General features: G+C 41.1%; 1 pseudogene; it reads left to right on the plus strand.

The window, feature by feature from the left end:
* Positions 1-18,690, plus strand: part of LOC103228670 (heterogeneous nuclear ribonucleoprotein A1 pseudogene) — a 34,221-nt pseudogene extending 15,531 nt beyond the window's left edge.
* Positions 18,691-19,592: the final 902 nt, after the last annotated feature.

The following is a 19,592-nucleotide window of genomic DNA, read 5'->3' on the forward strand; positions in this document are numbered from 1 at the left end:
CAATAAAACTGTCAAAAAATAAATATAACAACAAACACAAATAGCAAAAGTTTGACAGGACTAGAAAAATCACCATTCCACTACACCTAATAAAGCAATGGGTCAAGGTTACAACACTGATGCCAAAACCATTTCATAAAGGGTGAAGGTGAACTTTATAAGAGAGGATCAGGCCGACCCACCTAAAGCCCTGAATAATATCTACATCACTCAAGTGCAACATTACATGTTTTAATACATATTGCAGTGGGAAGTATATAGCATGCCCATGAAGTATTATTGCCTAAAACAATCAACCTAAATTTATTCAAGCCTGGAAGTATAAATAGCAATTTACAGAAACATGGATTATTTTATTTAAAAAGTTAAATGACATCATTCATTCCTGCCAAATTCAGGATATGGAATATCATATAAAATAAGCAACTTGGTTTCTGCAAAAAATCAATATGGGAAACAAAGGCAGGAGGGTGTAGGTATTATAAGAGATTTAAGATAATCATAAAACAATAAAAATCAGTCATTAATGGCCAAATCAAAAAACCAAAAGGCCATTCCACCTTGAAAGTAAGAAACGTTTTATTAAACAATTTTTGGATAAAAGGAAAAATATATATCATTTTCCCTGAGATTATTGAATTTGCAAAAAATTTTGAGAGAATTTGCAGAAAATGTTGAGACTATAAACCTAAATATTTGAATACACGGGATCCATTTAAAAATGATCTGAGGAGAATTCATAGTCTTAAACACTTATAGCAACTAAAAGTTAAAGAATGAAAATAGGTGAATTGAAGTCACAACTCAGAAAGTTAGGGGGAATAAAAGTAACCAAAAGAAAAGATAAGAAAAGAACTAATAAATCTAAAAGCCAAAATTAATGAGGTAGAACATTTTTAAAAAGAACAAAAAAGAACTAATTAATCAAAATCCTTGGTCTCTGAAAAATCAACAAAGCAACAAATCAAACAAAATAATAAATGACAAAAGGAAAATAACCGTTGAAACAGAGAGGATATTTTTTAAAATCTTAACTGACTACTTCGTACGTGTTTATGCAAATATATTTGAAAAGTTAGATTAAATGGACAAATTCCTACTAAAATACAGTTTATCAAAATTGACTTAAAGATCTTAAACAGAGTAATATCCATGTAAGAAATGATCAATGAGCTACTCACAAAAAAGCACCACAATCAGTTGCAAAGGAAAATTCTATCATATCTTCCAAGACCAGATCATCTCAATCCAATATAAATTGTTCTAGAGAAGAGAAAACATCCAAATTCATAACACTGATTCCTAAATCTGACAAACGTGACACAAAGAAAATGACAGAACAATATCACGTATGTACCTTAGGTAAAAATCCTAAAGTAAAATATTAATAAACAGGATCCAATGCCACATTCAGAAAATAATACACCATGTCCAATGGGAGGTAGTCCAGGAACACAAAAATGGTCCATTATTAGAAAATCAATTACTGTAATTCGCCATATTAATAGATCTAAGTAGAAAACCCGTATGATGATCACCATAAATGCTGAAAAAATTTTGACACAACTCAAAGCCTATTTCTGCTGTCAAAAAAGCACTCAGGAATGTAGGAATTAATGTATTTTTGTATTAATGTAATAAAATATATACACCTCAGTCCTAAAGTTAGAAATTTACAGATGACATAATAATGTATCTGTAAAATCTTACAGAAACAAAGTAAAACTAACCAAGCAATTAAAAAATTCTAAAGGGCCGGGCGCGGTGGCTCAAGCCTGTAATCCCAGCACTTTGGGAGGCCGAGACGGGCGGATCACGAGGTCAGGAGATCAAGACCATCCTGGCTAACCCGGTGAAACCCCGTCTCTACTAAAAAATACAAAAATCTAGCCGGGCGAGGTGGCGGGCGCCTGTAGTCCCAGCTACTCGGGAGTCTTGAGGCAGGAGAATGGCGTAAACCCGGGAGGCGGAGCTTGCAGTGAGCTGAGATCCGGCCACTGCACTCCAGCCTGGGCGACAGAGCGAGACTCCACCTCAAAAAAAAAAAAAAAAAAAAAAAATTCTAAAGTTAGCAGGATATAAAACTAACATAACAGAAATCCAGAAATCAACAGCCTTTAGGTACACTAACAGTAACCAGTCAGAAAATAAAATAGAGGAGAAAGTCCTATTGACAATAACAACAAAAAAGATGAACTCTAAGGGATAAATTTAACAAGAAATGTGCAAAATCAGTATGAAGAAAATTTTGAAACACTCCTAAAATACCAAAAGCTAGACTTGAATGAATGGAAAGATGTTCTTGAATAGGATCACATCCAAAAGATGTCTGTTCTTCCCAAGTCAATTCACAATTAAATATACCCAGAAGATTTTTTGAAACTAGATAAGTTGATACTAAAGTTCATGTGAAAAAATAAATGTGCAAGAACAGCTTTAAAAAAAAAAAACAAAACTGAAAAAGAACTAGAAGGACAGTGTTCACGTGGGTAGAAAAAAAAAAAGAAGAAGAACTATAAAGGAAAGGTAGCACTACCAGACATTAAAACACATTTTAAAATCTACAGCCAGGTGCGAGGGCTCACACCTGTAATCCCAGCATTTTGGGAGGCCAAGGCAGGTGGATCACCTGAGGTCAGGAGTTCAAGACCAGCCTGGCCAACATGGTGAAACCCTGTCTCCACTAAAAATACAAAAAATTAGCTGGGCATAGTAGGGGGCACCTGTAGTCCCAGCTACTCAGGAGGCTGAAGCAGAAGAATTGCTTGAACCCAGGAGGTGGAGGTTGCAGTGAGTGCCATTGCACTCCAGTCTGGGCAACAGAGCAAGACTGTCTCAAAAATAAATTAATTAATTTAATTAAATTAAAAATAAAACGAAAAGCTCCATAATGAAAGTCTGATATTGGCACACACATAGACAGATCTGTGTAAATGAATTCAAAGTCCAGAATTAAACCTAAGTATAAATGGAAATTTAAAATATGGTAGGAAAAAATCATATGGCGTCTAAAAAAATCACTGGGGCAAATATGACTATTTAATACATGGTGGGAAGACAACGTGACAGCCATTTTGAGAAAGATAAAATTGAATCCACACCTCAAACTATACATAAGAATAAATTCTGCTGGGCTTGGTCGCTCACGCCTGTAATCCTAGCACTTTGGGAGGCCAAGGTGGACTGATCTCTTTAGCTCGGGAGTTCCACACCAGCCTGGGCAACATAGTGAGACCCCCGCTCTCTACAAAAATACAAAAATTAGTCAGGTGTGATAGCACACACCTTGTACTCCCAGTTATTTGGGAGGCTGAAGTGGGAGGATTGCTTGAGCCTGGAAGACGGAGGTTGCAGTGAGCTGACATTGCTCCACTGCACTCCAGCCTGGACAACAGAGAGAGACCCCATTTCAAAAAAAAAAAAGAAGAAGAAGAAGAAGAACCTCATAATAGATCAGAGATCTAAATATAAAAGATGACGCTGGCCAGGCACGGTGGCTCACACCTGTAATCCCAGCACTTTGGGAGGCCGAGGCGGGCAGATCACGAGGTCAGGAGTTCAAGACCAGCCTGGCCAATATGTTGAAACCCCATCTCTACCACAAATACAAAAATTAGCCAGGCGTGGTGGCGCGTGCCTGTAGTCCCAGCTACTCAGGAGGCTGAGGCTGGAGAATCACTTGAACCCAGGAGGCAGAGGTTGCAGTGAGCCGAGATCACGCCACTGCACTCTGGCCTGGGCGACAGAGCAAGGCTCTGTCTCAAAAAAAAAAAGAAAAGAAGAAGAAGCTAAACCATATAAATACTAGAAGAAATCAATGGTGAATTATTAACTTTCTGTGACTCCAAATCCAGATTCAGTAAAAGAAAATACTTATTGATAAATTTGACTACATAAAAATACAAAATTGTCACATCACAAACAAGAGCACCAAGGCAAAGTTAAATGACAAATCACTAAGAGAAAAATATTTGCAACATCTATCATAGATGATGGGCGATATCCCAAAACCCAATATAAAAATGGGCAAAAGACATGAACACGCCATTACATGAAGTTAAGAAAAAGGCTGTGGAGGTGAGCAGGCTCCTGTCCTGATAGGTTATAAGCAAAGTTAGCACCATCTCTCTTTTAATAAAAAGAGAAATAATCAAGCTGCAAGGGCTTTTATGTCAGATTGTTTTAAGACACATCTGAGGGATACTTAACTGGAAATAACAGACTGAGTTAGGAAGCTGCTACATAGCCTGACAACAGGGTTAGTTTTATCAATGATTAATAACAACTGAAGTCTTAGGATAACACCAAATCGTATTTGCGAGCTTCTATCTGGCTTTAAAAGTGACTAAGAAAGAATGTATGCTTAATGTTGAAAAAACAGCTCTTTCTGTTTCTAACACTTGATCAGACAGCATAATGATCTCTTTAAGCAACAATTCCTTGTTAAGCAGCTGGAGTTAAGGTTCCTTCCAACCACTAGATCCTGTGAGACTATGATAATTCTGATAGCCCAGTGGAGAAAGCATAACAGAGGTGCCATTGGCCACTTGGTGGCAATACATCCTAATTGCATGTAAAGTTCTTAAATGGTAATAAACAGCATGCTAACAGACTTGGAAGCTAATTTATAAAGACATTTGAGGCAGTTTACAAGGTGCCTTAGTTGGAAAGATCAGCTAAATGCTTAATATCCTTTAAAGGTGCATTAGAAGCAAAGCAAAACATACCTTGTGTTTGCCAAAAATATTTGTGGTTACACTCTGGAAAATTCTATTAGGAAATATCTTTGGAGCTAGAAAAGGTTCAAAAGGAAAGTAAAACTGCTTACATAGGAGTAATATCAAAAAATACATAGACAGTAAAGAGATTTCATTAATAATATTAAGAACCTACCACTGTGTAGTCATCTGAGCTGGAACAAATCAGTTAAACTTTCAGGACTTCAATTTCCTTGCCTGAACTGTGAGCTAGCTCAGAGGTCAGCAAATGTTTTCTGTAAAGTACCAGGTAAAACCTTGCAGGCCAGCAGGGTGCAGTGGCTGGCACTGTAATCCCAGCTACTCAGCAAGCTGAGGTGGCAGGCTTGCTTGAGTCCAGGAGTTGGAGCCTGCAGCGAGGTATGATTGTGCCACTCCACTCCAGCCTGGGCAACAGAATGAGACTGTCTCTGAAAAGAACATTTTTAAATGAAAAAAACTTTGCAGGCCATATGCTGTTTGTTACAACTTCTCAACTGTCATTGTAGCATGAAAGCAGCAATTAACAATACATGGCTGTGTTCCAACAAAACTTCATTGGTGGACACTGAAATTTGAATTATACATAGTTTTCACACATTATGAAATACAACTCTTTCCATTTCTTTTCAACCATTTAAAAATATAAAAACTATTGTTTGACGGCTATTTAAAACAAAACAAAACAAGCAGCTAAACTAGATTTGACTCACGGAGCTGTAGTTTGCGAACCATTGGGCTAGATGTTCTCTAAACTCCAGCTTTGTGTCTTTGTTGATTAAACTGGTATTGATTCCTTATTTAGCTAACACTAGGTTTATATGTATTTTACACTATCTTGCACGTTTTTCTACAGCCTAAAGCAGTTTCTCAAACTTGATTTACTTATATCCCCATTAAACAAGAATTTAAAAGATGTCACATCTTTTATACAGCTCATATTATTTGAAAAGTAGTTATCTTTGTTCTTCCAAATATGTATGTGGGTTTCCAAATTTTACATGTCCTTCTTCCTGCCTATCTTCACCACAGAATCCCAGAATTATCCTCATGTGTCTAAGAATCACTGCCTTATGGTTGTTTAGACTTGAAAATTCCCAACTGGAAAGCCCCTAAAAAACCTCACTTCTCTTTTCTACTGAAAAAAAAAAAAAATAGTTTTCCACTAAGTCTGCTGTAAATGAGAATGGCTAACTTAGACTTACTTCATGGAACAGCGAGTTCCAGGTAAGAGCTCTACTTGACCTTCTGTTCGTCCTTTCTTCCACACGGTCAGAATCTGAAGTATGAGCCGAAACAGGAATCCATGCATTCGTTCTTCTCCCCTGTTCACCCGTGAGAACACCCATCTTTCCACCAAGATCTGATCAGTTGGATGGCCACGTAACTGGTTCTAATAGCTACAAGAATAAAATGTTGGAAATTTACACTTATGGTCAGTCTGTGCAAAAATTCCTGTAAATGGTAGAGAAGAGAAAGAAGCTAGCTGCTTTTAGACCCATACCTGGTGACAGGCAGCCTTAAAGCTACTTCTAGAAGGAGACAGGTTATAAAATGCCCCATCTCCATGAATAAGTCTTTCGAGGTTAGGGAGCTTCGGTTGCTGAAGAGGAGAAGCCCTGGGGGGATGCACATTGAGTGCCCTCAGTAAGCCAGGAACCGTGCAGCATTTGGTCACAGCAGCTCTCCTATTATGAAGTCAGTGGGGACTTTTAACATCTTTAGGACAGCTGAGGAATCATCTGCCTGGACACAGCTGGAAGCTACTTCACCTTTGGAGTTTTACTACCACCCTCCTTTGCTCCAGGCCTCAGGGTTCTCTGTGCATTTATTTCCTTCCACTTAACTGGGACAATATTCTCAAGTTTTACTTCCATTTCAAGCAGACATCTTGTCTACACTCTCTCCATTCTAGAATTTCATGTCTTAAAAACAGAAAGCAGAAAGTCTTGCAGACTTCTGCTTTCTAACATGCAACATCTCCCTCTTGTGACAATGAGGACAGACTGGCCACTAGCTTTAATGGGGGAAAGGCCAGGGAGAAGTTCAAGAAGAATAAAAATGCAGGTAAATACCTGAAATATTATCCAGCCACATGTTTATTTTTCAGTACTTATATAGGTTCTTAGATGACTTGCTTGCACAATTTAATATCTATAATCATCACCCCATCTACTGAAATTAATTGGCAAATACACTTTCTACTTCTAACCCCATTTTCCTCAACTAAGTGCTTCTCTCTACTGTGGCCCTATATTTCCATAGTAGAGTAAGATCACTTGACAAAATTTTATGCAGCTGTTAAATGTCACATTGAGGAAGAATATGTGGTAATATTCACAATAAAAATAATAAAGGTAGTAGGAACTATAAAATCACAATTTTATAATGTCTATACTTAAATATAGCCTTTTAAAAAAGGTTGCAAAATTCCTCACCAGAATTTTAAAAGGTATCTCTCAGTGGTGAAATTACAAGTGGGATTATTGGTAATAATGATTTTATTTTCATATGTTCAAATATTTCTGAAACTGCCTTTACAAAATTATAACTGAGAAAATTATGACACTGAAAGAAATCAGACCTAACCAACTCTACCTCGCTTCTAACCTTTAAGTTGTCCTTGTTCATTCTTAAACATAGGCCAAGTTAACTTTCGGAAAGAATTCAGTTCATGGTTTGACTCTGAAACAAAATTGATAATAGCTCTTTCTGAAAAGACCTTCTCCTGTCTAGGGGCCAGTCTGTCTTTGTAGGACTAACAAAGTAACTACAAGATTAGAAATTACAGTTTAAGGGTCATGTAGTCGCTGGCTCTGAGTCTGAACCTCCCCAAATTGTTCCTAGGGATAATATCATTATTGTAAAACCTAAGATGAGTGCTTGAGATATTTTGGAGACCCTGCACTCGATGGATCAGGTGAGACTAACCAGACCGGCAATCTGGCTCAACCAGTGCTGCCATCCCACCCAGGAACAGAAAACGGCAAGAAAAATTCACTTCAACTCCCTATGATTCCATCTCCAACCTGACCAATCAGCACTCCCCACTTCCCAAGCCTCTACCCACCAAATTATCTTTAAAAACTCTGATCTTGGCCAGGCGCGGTGGCTCACACATGTAATCTCAGCACTTTGGAAGGCCGAGACAGGCAGATCACAAGGTCAAGAGATCAAGACCATCCTGGCCAACATGTTGAAACCCCGTCTCTACTAAAAATACAAAAATTAGCCAAGCATGGTGGCATGGGCCAGTAGTCCCAGCTACACGGGAGGCTGAGGCAGGAGAATTGTTTGAATCCGGGAGGCAGAGGTTGCAGTGAGCGGATATCATGCCACTGCACTCCAGCCTGGCAACCGAGCAAGACTCTGTCTCTAAATAAATAAATAAATAAATAAATAAATAAATAAATAAATAAAAGACAACACTTATCCAAGTTTAATGTGTGTAGGACTCACCTGGGGAAACTTTATTGCAGGGTGCGGTGGTTCATGCCTGTAATCCCAGTACTTTGGGAGGCCGAAGCGAGCGGATCACCTGAGGTCGGGAGTTCGAGACCAACCTGATCAACGTGGAGAAACCCCATCTCTACTGAAAATAGAAAAATTAGCCGGGCATGGTGGCACATGCTGGAGGCTGAAGCAGGAGAATCGCTTGAACCTGGGAGGCAGAAGTTGCGGTGAGCCGAGAGCATGCCATTGCACCCCAGCCTGGGCAATAAGAGCGAAACTCCGTCTAAAAAAAATACCAACCTCTGATCCCCAAATGCTCAGGGAGACTGGTTTGAGTAACAATGAAACTCTGGTCTCCCACACAGCCGACTCTACGTGAATTACTCTTTCTCCATTACAATTCCCCGTCTTGATAGGGCTCTGTCTGGACAGCGGACAAGGCGAACCCATTGGGCAGTTACATTTCTACAATGCACATGTGCTATTTTTATAATCAGAGAAATACTATTTTTAAAACTAAAGCATTTATTGAAGTATGATTTGTACACTATGTATATGCTGTACTTCAAAAAATGGTTTTAAAAATACAAGAGCAGGGATCTCCAGTGACGAGAATAATAAAGAAAAGAAACCTTCCCTGAGATTATCTCAGTCTCTGCTTGGGCTTTCTCGCTCACCAAGGACATTGTGAGCGAGACATACTAGTTAAATTTCCTGTCTGTCCCATGGAAAATGTACTATCTTATTTTTTTTAATTCTCAGCTATTAATGTGCTTAATAAAAACATTTTTCAAATCATACGTATACTAATTACTGATCCAAAGAGAAGACTGTCCTAAAATGTACTGTCTCCCCACAAATGACTATAGAACCAGGAAGTAACCTCGATATGTCATATAGATGATGAATGTCCTGGCTCGCTGGTTGAGTCATGAAGAACCTGTTGGGTAAAAATCTGGTCTAACTACCTGTCCTAGACTTTGTAACTGCTGGCCCCACCCTCTCTCTCCAGGCTCTGCTCTGTCTCATTTGTTTCAGGAGAAATCTGACAGCCTCACCTTCTCATATAGGCTTGCAGGTCAGATAAGGTAGAGGAATGGTATCAGAAGTAGGAACAGCACTGGTCTTAGGCATAACTAGTGAAAAATTATGAATGTGAGTAAGAAGAGCTCCCCTGTCACTGCCAAATCTGGGCCTGACTTCTCTTATAATTACTTTACTTTTCTTGTGTCTGACTCAGTTATCTTTACCTCCACTTGGAGTCTTTTTTTTTTTTTTGAGATAGAGTCTCACTCTGTCGCCAGGCTGGAGTGCAGTGGTGCAATCTCGGTTCACTGCAACCTCCGCTTCCTGGGTTCAAGTGATTCTCCTGTCTCAGCCTCCTGAGTAGCTGGGACTACAGATATCTGCCACCACGTCCAGCTAATTTTTTTGTATTTTTAGTAGAGATGGGTTTCACCATGTTGGCCAAGATGGTCTCAATCTCTTGACCTCATGATCCGCCCACCTCCTCCTCCCAAAGTGCTGGGATTACAGCCATGAGCCACCGTGCCCAGCTTGGAGTCTTAAAGTGGTTTGCATCAATCCACGATGCCATGCCCCTTCTGTCCTCTGGTTTGGGGGTAGCTGTGTAACCCCAGTAGCAGAAGAGGGATGTTTCTGTGATTTGGGCTGAGCACTGTAACTGATTAATATTCTTTTAATCCTGATCTCTGACATTCACTCTGCAGGGAAAGCCTCCAAACTTTACCCTGGATCTCTAGGCCTAGCAGACTTGAGGTTAACACTAGTTTAACCTCCAGGATTTTAACTATCTCCAATGTGTTCATTCATTCAACTATTGAATGTCTGAAATGTGTGCGACACTCTGCTAGGCACTGGGGATACAATGGTGAACAAAACAGACATAGTCCCTGCCTATGAAGTTTATGGCTTAGACAGAGGTACAAGCCAAAACAAAAACAAAAAGAACACTCCAAAAAAACAAACCAGGAATTCCAGTAGATTGTGGTAAGAGCTCTAATGACAATGTGCAACAGGAGTATACAGCACAGGCACAAGGATGCGGTGGGTAGGAGGATGTGTCCCGGGGAAGAGACATCTCAGCTGAGTCCTTGTGTTAATCTGCTAGATCTGCATTACAAAGTACCCCGGACTGGGTGGCTTAAACAACAGAAATTTATTTTCTCACTCTAGAGGCTGGATGTTTGAGATTAAGGTGTGGCAGGGTTTATTTCTGCTGAAGTCGCACTCCCTGGCTCATCATCCCATCTGCTCCCTGTGTCTTCACATGCTATTCCGTCTGTGCTTTTGTGGCCTAATTTTCTCCTCTTATGAGGACACCAGTCATATTGAACTACAGACCACCCTAATGACCTCAGGTGAACCTAATTACCTCTTTAATGACACTATATTCAAATACAGTCACACTGTGAGGTACTGCGGGTTAGGACTTCAACATACGAATTTAGGTGGGGACACAGTTCAACCCATAACAGGCATAAAGGATCAATAGAAATCAGCCTGACAAATGGAAGCAAAAGGAAGTGTTTCCAACCTAAGCAAAGAGGCAAGAGGAATAAGGCACCTTAGGAGAACTTGACAGGAGCCAGGTCAGAGAAGGCTGTGCTAAAGAGTGAGAAGGACACTCTAAGGATAATGGATAACTATTGAAGGGCTTCCATTAAGGAAACAATACAGTCGGCTTTGCTTTCTAGAAGAAATATTTGGATATTGTGTGAAGAAAGAGGAACATGATTGAAGGAGGAGGCCAGGGGAAGCTATTGCTATTCTTCAGTGGTGAGATACCACGGCCTGAGCCAGGGCAGTGCAGGCCAGATGGACGGAAGTGAAGGGAGTCGATGTAACTGACAAGCTCTGGAAATTCCTGGATGAGAGGGCTGAGCATCAAGGAAGAGTGGAGGATAACACCCATCTTTCTAACTTGGGAAATGAGAAGAACAAGGCATGGACTGTGAAAGGATGAGAACGTACAGGAGAAGGTGAAGGGGTCAGTCAGAAGTAGACCCTGTAACCAAGAGACCACCCAATATTATCCACCCAACATCTCTACTAAGTACCACATTTTACATTATGAAAGGAAAGAAGAAAAACTACTTAGGTATCCAACCTGGCTTAGTTTTGGTTATGAGACTTTTATCTCTTCTATTTCAAATATTGAAAAATTAACCCAAAAATCCAAATGCATCCTTCTATCCTGTTTTACTTTCTTCATCTCCTTTTATATTTCTAGACCCTTCACAATGCAGCTGAGGACACAAAATATAAGGATGGTTGCTATAGTTTATAAGATATCTGGAAACAAAAATATGATGTTTCCATTTAGGAACACTAACTACACATATACCAGACACAGAGTTAAATTTTCTACATACATTTTCCATTTAATTCTCACAATCCTGTGAGGTAGTTAATTACCTCCATTTTACAGACAAGGAAACAGATGCTCAGAAAGGTGAAGTCACCTGCCCAGGTTTACAGAGTTATGCAGATTATTGACCTCAGCTGTCCCTCACTCCAAAGTCCGTGCTATTAACTGCTGTGCTACTCTACCTCCAGCAAGCCCTCCTTCGAGAATTGGGATGAAGTTAAAGCCATTCCACAAAAGCCTTCTTTTTTTCATACCTTTTTTTACTAAAAAATAAGAAAGTATTATTAGTAAAAACGTCCAATGAACTTGAGCTCCATTTTAGAATACAGTAGGAATAATGCTCCTGGAACTGTGCAGCCCAGCAGGTCCATAACTGTGCCAGCTGGGATCCAGCTACCAGGCCTCAGGCTTAATTCAGGCCATGTATAGAGACTGCCAGCCAACTCACTTACACGAACAGACTTGATAAGTTTCTGATCAAACTGTCCAAGCATCTGGGCCATCCCTTGGCCAGCAATGCAGAGAGATTGGAGCCCTTTGATCATCAGGGAATATAACCTTGAACTCCTGGCTGTCCTGTTGTGTTTTCTTTACTTTGGATTCTTTTTTTTTTTTTTTTTTTTTTTTTAGACAGAGTCTTACTCTGTTGCCCAAGCTGGAGTACACCCAAGCTGGAGTGTGATCTCAGCTCACTACAACCTCTACCTCCCAGGTTCAAGTGATTCTCCTGCCTCAGCCTCCTGAGTAGCTGAGACTACAGGCAGGTGCCACCGTGCCTGGCTAATTTTTGTATTTTTAGTAGAGATGGGATTTCACTATATTGGCCAGGCAGGTCTTGAACTCCTGACCTCGTGATCCACCTGCCTCAGTCTCCCAAAGTGCTGGGATTACAGGCGTGAGCCACTGCACCTGGCCTACTTTGGATTCTTAAAGGAAGACCATTTAAACTGGCAACAAAGTCTAGTCTCAGTCCTCTGATTAACAAACACTGTAACCCAAACTGATCCTTAGTTTCCTCAGCTGCAAAATGGAAAACTTGACCAAGACATGTTTATCCAATGACCTTTAAGGACTCCAGAAGTCCATGTTAGCTGGTTGCCCTCTTCTCCCAGTGAGAAAGTGGTGAGATCTATGAATTTGTTCACATATTTGCTGGGCAGCTGCTGTGTTTCATAATCTAGGAGATGTGATGGCTAACAGTCAAGACAACAGTTTCTGCCATGGAAGAGATTATAATCAGATCAGCAAGAAGATAAACAGAAAATATATGTGTAATAACTGGGATAACAGGAATATGTCATACAAACCAAGAACTACAGGAAACCACAGAAGGCTCTGGGTGGTGTGGTTTTTGAAAGCAGTATTGCACGTAAATTAACGGAGAACAGAAGGAATCACATCCTTGTCAAGGGGCATTGTATGAACAAGGAGACAGGAGCAAGAACGAGAATGAGAAAGAAGTGCAAGAGGATCTAAGAAGACCCAGCTAGAGAGAAACTCTGAGAAAGAATCTGGTTCAAGAAGACCTGTGAGTACTTGGAGGCTATTCTTAAAATTGTAAATGAATTTGATAGATGACAGGAAGTACCCAAGTTAGGAAGCAATATTTTTTCAGTGTATGAGAAAGAGCTTGGTTTTCAGGAGAAACTAGAAGGGTAGGATCCAACCAGGGAGTGTCAACAATAAGCCAATAAGAGGTTGATGAAAGCTTTAAGGGAGTGATAGCTGTGAAAACAGCAAGGAAGGGTGAAATTGAAAGACTTTGCAGAGTCATCACTGCCGGTACGTTTGCGTAATTCCTGGCAATATTCCCCCTCAGTTTCTACGCAATGAGCTTTTAAGTTGTAAATTGCCAACATCTTAGAAGTATTACGCCAAGACCTCATTTGTTTAATGTAATGTAAGGTTTGGGTTACTAATACGCTATTTCAGTCCTTAAAGTGTCCTCTGTAAGAATCCAGTTTTTCTAAATATCAATGGATACAAAAAAATTAGAAGTTTTAAAGTTTAACTCTCCCTTCTCTTCTCTCCTAGGTGGCTGTGTCAGTGCAGGCAAAAAGGAACCCTAGAAGGATCCAAGTGGAAATGACATAGAAGAAAATGATAATCCCATGAAGTGGTGAAGCTATAACCACCACCTGTCCCTGTTGATTAAAGAGCTCCACCTGCCTAGGCACAGCATCCTCAACTAGGATTGGGGGTAGGCCTTTGGGCTAGGACAAAACTTTGCAGGACTGACACATTACAGGCCCCCGTGTAGTATATACTAGAAGTGCTGCAACAGGAACCCAGAATCCACCTGCACCCACCTCAATATGAATAGCACATGTTGCCAACATCTGCTTTGGCTCTTTCCTTCAGCTGTTTTCATGTGTTTTCTCTTTGTAAAAATGGCTTCCACCTAGCAGTGGACTACTCTTCCAGATTCCCACCTTTTCACCTCCCTCCTGCCTCTATAAACTTAGGACACCAACATTGTAAGTTACTAGGCTTCTAAATTTAATGCATATGAGAATCACCTAGGGAGCTCTTTTTGAAATGCAGATTCTAGGGCCCACCCTCAAGAGATTGTAATTTAATGAATCAAGGAATCAAGGAATGGGACTCAGGAATCTGTACTGAACAGGCATCCCAGCTGACTCTGGTGTCGGTGGTTCCCAGCCCAACTTACCAGAGCACTGCAAAGTTGAACCTAGCAGCATAATTAATCCATGCTAAAGCCAAACTCATAAATGAACATTTATCAAGAAGCCTTTGAGAGCATGGTTCTATGATTATGTGTGAGTCTTAGGGCTCATTTTTCCTAGGGTGTAAACTGATACAAAGTCACACTGGGAGAGCCTATGATCCCAGTGTATATTTCTGGCAGGGCATAATTTTCTCTATAGGGACAGGCACAGCAACATTGATTGTATAACGTTACTCCACCCTGGAATTTACTATTAGTCATAAAAACTGAGGCAACTCCAGTATTGCTGGTTCATTTGATGAGTATACAGGGTGGGAAGGCCTCTACGATAACTTCTTTCTCCCCTAAAGGGCAAAAATGCAACCCAACTCACAATCCAGGCTACTGAGCAAAGGTTTGAATGACCCCTGAGCCCATACAAGCTTCTCTACATTGTTCTGAGAGGACCCAAAAGCCACTGGCGTTGAGACCACTGGTTCCTTTGTCCTGAAGAGAAGAGGGAGAGAAATGATTGCTGCTACGCTCACTTTGAAGTGAGAAAAGTTGTGGGTGGCTGAAAACTTTACTCTGGAAAGATGGTAGGTAGCTCGTTGTTTCTACAGCCCTGCAAACTATGCTCCTGATACAGAGTGCGGCAAGTGGGGCAGGGAAGTGCTGGGAAGGGAAAGGCGTAGTCCCCGGCTGGGGCTCCAGCCCCAGACCTGTGCCCACAGACCTAGGTGAAGACAGGCATTTCTGTTTTCATGCCCAAATATTGCATTTCCCAAGACCACCCTGGGCTGCCATGCTCCTATCCTGTGCCTATAAAAACTCCAAGATCCTAGTGGGCACACACACAAGCAGCTGGACATCAAGAGGAACACACCAATGGCTGAGGACACAAGCAACTGGAAGTTGAGAGGAACACACCAGCATAAGAGCACACCCACAGGCACTGACAGACTTCGGCAGGCCATCGACTGGTGGAACAATGCAGAGTTTGGCTGGGGTGGTCAGAGAAGAGCCCAGCTACTAGGAGGCCCAACTGCAGGGGAAAACCACCATCCCACTCCAGCCCCCTTCTGGCCTTACCATCTACCTCGCTGAGAGCTACCACTCAATAAAAATCCTTGCACTCATTCTCCAAGCCCACATGTGATCGGAGTCTTCTGGTATACCAAGGCAAAAACCCGGGGATACAGGACGCCCTCTGTCCTGATGATAAGGCAAAAGGTCTAATAGAGCTGATTGACACAAGCTACCTACAGACAGCAAAGCTAAAAGAGCACTTTGTAACACACACCCACTGGGGCTTCAGGAGCTGTCAGCATTCACCCCTAGATGCTACCGTGGGGTCGGAGCCCCACAACCTACCCGTCTGCAAGCTCCCCTTAAAGTTTGAGCAGCTGGGCACTGAAGAAGTGAGCCACTCCCCCTGTCACACGCCCTGTGAGGGGGACAAGGGAACTTTTCCCGTTTCACTCCCACCCCTCACCCGCTGTGTCCTGGCACCCAGAGAGGAGCCCTAGGGCAGGCACTCCCCCAGCCTTGTTGGCTTTAGTTATGTTCATCCCATCTTCCATTTTCATTCTCAGTGCATCTGTGTAAGCCTCATTGAAGTTAGCCAAGTCCGGGACCACAGAAGCAGACATGGGTTAAACAATCCCCTCACATTCCAATCCCAGCCTTTCTTTCCCCTAAAGCATCTCCATCCCTAACTCACTGCAAAGTACTAACCTCTAACACACGGAGGCTCAAAACTCACCTTTTGGGGATCTCCTTATGGCCTCACTCCCTGGTTGTTACTGACAACCAGCCCCAGTGGAAAGCCAGAGCCCTCTGTGGCCAGAATGATTTTTTTTAAATTTGCCTTGTCTTGGCTACAATTATTTTTACTTTTTACAATAAAAAAAGTTTTTCCTGTACTTTTAGGAATTTTCTATAGCCTGAGAAGTCAAGGATGGCAAAGAAACTCCAAGTGGCTAGAATACCATGACCCCAATAATTAGTATGTGGTTAGCTAAGAGATGTAAATTCATATGTACATTATACCTTTTGAGAAATAACTATCAGCTCAATTAAAGATAATCATTAAAGAAAATTTAATGCAAACTGTGTATATGTATTTGAGACAGGGTCTCACTCTGTTGCCCAGGCTGCAGTGCAGTGGTGTGATCATAGCTCACTGTAACCTTGAGCACTTGGGCTCAAATGATCCTCCCGCCTCAGCCTCCCAGGGAGCTGGGACTTACAGGTATGCACCACCATGACTGGTTTACATTTTTTGTTTTTTTGTTTGTTTGTTTGTTTGTTTTTTGTAGAGACAAGGTCTCACTGAGTTGCCCAGGCTGGTCTCAAACTCCTGCCCTCAAGCAACCCTGCCACCCTGGCCCCCTAAAGTGCTGGGATTATAGGTATGAGCCCCTGTTTGAGGATGAACTGTATATTTAAAAAGAGTTTATAATCTAGAGAAAATATAAGTAAATATAAATAGCTATATGTTTAGATACATTTTTGTTGAGTTCTCAACATTTCTCTAGAATTATTTAATCCAACATTATTTTTCCAATATTATAAAACTTCCTCCTGCTTTGTGCAGCAACTTTTGAACTGTCATCCTTGCCAACTTTAGGCTGTTGAAATGGATATAGGCAGGTTCCTAGACAAGAATGGAAGTAGAATAGACTCTTGTGGTTTAACAAATCAGAACAAGTTTTTAAATCAAAGAAACGCCGCCGGCTTTACACGTAAGTTGAGAGGTGATCACCTAATTGATGTGATGCATGGATGCTATAAACCACCTTACTTCCCAGAGTGTATTTGCTCACCTCATGCATAAAATTTCACCATTCTATTTCTTCATCTTAAAGCACTTACTCAGTCAAAATGTAGATACCCATAAGATTTTTTTACATGTACTGTTTTGCAAAAGATTTGCAGAGTCTTTTCTAAGAGTTCATTCTTTTTTTTTTTTTTTTTTTTTTGTCATATCCTTTAGACTCAGTAAGAGTCCATTTTAATAGATGACAGAGGAAAAGTAGAAGAGGACAGATACATCTACGGGGATTGGTGAAAGGATAGAAATCTGAGAGCCTGATAGTTTTGGCTTCAGCAATCCATAAATTCATTAAGCCTGGAACTTAATGCCTTTACCAACAGAAGAATTATATACACAGATTCATCCATTAGCTAACTCTTTTATGCCAATGGACACCGCCGAGGAAGCATAAAGTCTTTCTTCCCACTGCTGTCATATCTAAGTCAGAGTCTCCTAAAGAACCCAAACAGCTGCAGACGCTCTTCATCTGAGAGTTGAGCTTCGAAACAATCAATGAGACTCTGAAGAGCCGTTCTGAGCAATGGGGAATGCTCACCAACTGTGTGGTAATGAGAGATCCCAACACCAAGCACTCCAGGGGCTTTGGGTATGTCACATATGCCCTTGTGGAGGAGGTGGATGCAGCCATGAATGCAAGGCCACACAAGGAGGATGGAAGAGTTGTGGAACCAAAGAGAGCTGTCTCAAGAGAAGATTCTCAGAGACTAGGTGCCCACTTAACTCTGAAAAAGATATTTGTTGGTGGCATTAAAGAAGACCGAATAACATCCCCTAAGAGATTATTTTGAAGAGTATGGGAAGAATTGAAGTGATTGAAATCATGACTGACTGAGACAGTGGCAAAAAGAGGGGCGTTGCTTTTGTAACCTTTGGCAAAAGGAGGGGCTTTTGTTTTTGTAACCATGGCTCCGTAGATAAGATTGTCATTCAGAAATACCATACTGCGAATGGCCACCGCTGTGAAGTAAAGAAAGCCCTGTAGTAGCAAGAGATGGCCAGTTTTTCATCTAGCCAATGAGGCTGCAGTGGTTCTGGAAACTTTGGTGGTGGTCGTGGAGGTGGTTTTGGTGGGAATGACAACTTTGGTCACAGAGGAAACTTCAGTGCTTGTGGTGCCTTTGGTGGCAGCTGTGGTGATGGTGGATATGGCGGCAATTAGGATGGCTATAATGGATTTGGTAATGATAGTGGTTATGAAGGAGGCAGCCCTGGTTACTCTGGAGGAAGCAGAGGCTATGGAAGTAGTGGACAGGATTCTGGAAACCAGGGCAGTGGCTATGGTGGGGGTGGCAGCCGTGACAGCTATAACAATGGAAGAGGCGTACGTGACTTTGGTGGTGAGAGTGGAAGCAATTTGGGAGGGCATGGAAGCTACAGTGATTTCTGAAAAAATAACAATCAATCTTAAAATTTGTACTCATGAAGGGAGGAAACTTTGGAGGCAGAATCTCTGGCCCCTATGGTGGTGGAGACGAATACTTTGCCAAACCACAAAACCAAGGTGGCTATGGCAGTTCCAGCAAGAGCAGTAGCTATGGCAATGGCAGAAGATTTAAAATCCTGCCAGGAAACAAAGCTTAGCAGGAGAGGAGAGCCAGAGAAGTGACAGGGAGCTTACAGGTTACAATAGATTTGTGAACTTAGCCAAACATAGTGGTGGCAGGGCCTAGCTGCTAAAAAGAAGGCATATTTTAGACAATACTCATGTACACGGGCAAAAAAAAACTCAAGGAGTGTATTTGTGACTAATTGTATAGCAGGTTATTTTAGTTTCTGCCCAGGTTGGCAGCTCTGCCTTCTTGGTGCATGGCAACTTCATCTGTTCTTCTGATATCACCACTTTGGTTCATCTTGTGAGTCAATGGTGCTCGATTGCAGTGTTTTCGTCTCCTTGGAGGTGCTTTTCTTTGCATCTCCAATGGGTTCATTGTAGAACTTCAAATGTCTAGTGGGTATCCAAACAGGAAGCTGATTTTCTCCTGGTGAAACACAAGCAAAACCTCTTCCCCAGGTTATCACCTTCCCTATTTCCCATGTCTTATTTTTGTTGTCTTTCCACCAAATCAGTTTTCCTTCATGTGGACTGTTCTTTTTACCAGTAAGATGTTGTTCTGCAGAAGTAGTAGTTTGATTTCTATAAGGGTTTAAAACATTTAAAGTATAGAGTGCTAGATTAAGTTGCATCTGAGGAGTGGTACACTCCTTACTGTCTCCCCCTTCTTTTTGTTCAACTAACTGAGTTTTGAGTGTTCTATTAGTTCTTTCAACTATGGCCTGTCCTTGGGAATTATAAGGAATTCCTGTTGTATGTGTAATTTTCCACTGATTTAAGAATTTTTGGAATGCTTTAGTACAATATCCTGGTCCATTGTCAGTTTTAATTTTTTTCTGGAATTCCCGTTACAGCAAAACAAGATAATACATGTTTTTTAACATGGGAAGTACTTTCTCCTGTCTGGCAGGTTGCCCATATGAAATGTGAACAAGTATCAACTGTTACATGAA

This window comes from Chlorocebus sabaeus, chromosome 22 (genome assembly GCF_047675955.1).
Source record: "Chlorocebus sabaeus isolate Y175 chromosome 22, mChlSab1.0.hap1, whole genome shotgun sequence".
NCBI classification, from domain to species: Eukaryota; Metazoa; Chordata; class Mammalia; order Primates; family Cercopithecidae; genus Chlorocebus; species Chlorocebus sabaeus.